The 1,621-nt window shown below is 36.2% G+C and overlaps 1 protein-coding gene and 1 long non-coding RNA gene across 6 annotated transcripts in view; one reads left to right on the forward strand and one right to left on the reverse strand.

Moving 5' to 3' along the window:
* Positions 1–1,621, forward strand: part of LOC106870788 (homer protein homolog 2) — a 127,812-nt gene that overhangs the window by 25,454 nt on the left and 100,737 nt on the right. The window lies entirely within an intron of this gene.
* Positions 1–1,621, reverse strand: part of LOC106870790 (uncharacterized) — a 44,132-nt gene that overhangs the window by 5,519 nt on the left and 36,992 nt on the right. The gene's annotated exons all lie outside the window — the stretch shown is intronic.

Consider the following 1,621-nt stretch of genomic DNA (forward strand, 5'->3'; position numbering starts at 1 on the left):
TGTTGTTGTTGCTGGTACTATTATTATTATTATTATTATCATCATTATTATTATTATTTGTGTGTGTGTGTTTCCTGTTGGAAAATCAATTAAACTTTTGTATTTGAGCATTTAGTTTTGAGGATTCTGTTAGTTTTTGACTTTTTGTCAATACTTTTACTTCCAAATTCTTACTGTTTTATATATATATATATATATACACACACACACACACACACACACACACACACACACACACACATTTATATAGAGAGAGATTCACATGTGAGTGTATGTTTGTTTAAAATTCTTTGCTTTTTGACAGTGCTCCAGCATGGCCTTCAAGGTTATGCTCCTTGACAACCTTCGTTGCGATGGCTAATATTTATTTAAGAGCATTTGTTGTGATTATAACATAGCTACTGTCTTATCAGACCTAAGTTTATTGTCGTCAACAACATTACTATCGACATCATTGTAGCAATCTCGATTGACATCACCACAGCCCTTGTCATTGTAAATATCATCCCTACACACTTCCACTCTTAATTATCATCATCGCCACTACTTTTGCCCCCTGTTAATGCCCTCCCCCCACTTCCCACATCCTTGTCAATGCCCCTATCCACTGCCCTCATCCTTATTGGTACCTCTACTTCCCTGCCCTCGCTGATGCTGCCATCACCTTTTTCCTTGGTGCTGCTGCCATTGAAGGTGTGTAGTTTAGTGGTTACGGGTATTTGGCTCATGATTGTAAGGGCATGAGTTCGATTCCTGCTGGCATGTTGTTTCCTTGAGCAAGACACTTTATATCACATTACTCAAGTCCACTCAACTGGCAAAAATGAATAGTACAGTAACTCCTCGTCATATCGAAGTTCACCTATCACAGTTTATTATTTAAGCTTACACCAATTCCTCTGTTGTGTTGTTGTGCATTTATAATAAAATAAATATATATAAATTATAAATATAATAAAAGAAAAATATACACTACAGTACAGTTTCTACAGAATTGGGTTTTTTTTTAGTTTCTGTTTACCAAAATCCACTCACAAGGTTTTGGTCAGACGGGGGCTATAGTAGAAGACACTTGCCCAAGTTGCCACACAGTGGGACTGAACCCAGAACCACGTGGTTGGGAAGCAAACATCTTACCACACAACCATACCTGCACCTCTTCATTAAAGTGAAATTTTCATCGGCCATTGATAAATTTCTCATTTTAAATCTCACTCTAAAAAAAAATAAACAGAACAGAATAACCCCCCCCCAAAAAAAAACCCTCCAGTAGTTGTCATTTTGTTTGAAATAAATATCGACTGATGTGTTTAGTTAAGTCTACATTGACACAGTTATATTGAACTAGTTTTGATTCAAATTAGTAAATGTTTGGATTAAAATTAGTAAGTCCTTGGCAAGTGGCTTAAGCTTTGTAAATTTCAGTCATTTTTGTTTTAGGCAAACATAGGTGTAGGTATGGCCGTAGGTTTGGAAGTTTGCTTTGCAGCTACATAGTTCTGGGTTCAATTGCACTGCTTGGCACCTCAGACAAATAACTTCTTCTGTAACCCTACGTCAACCAATGTCCTGTGAGTGAAAGTGGTAGATGGAAAGTGTTTATATATATATATATATATAT

The sequence above is a fragment of the Octopus bimaculoides genome, chromosome 15 (genome assembly GCF_001194135.2).
Source record: "Octopus bimaculoides isolate UCB-OBI-ISO-001 chromosome 15, ASM119413v2, whole genome shotgun sequence".
In the NCBI taxonomy this organism is placed as follows: Eukaryota; Metazoa; Mollusca; class Cephalopoda; order Octopoda; family Octopodidae; genus Octopus; species Octopus bimaculoides.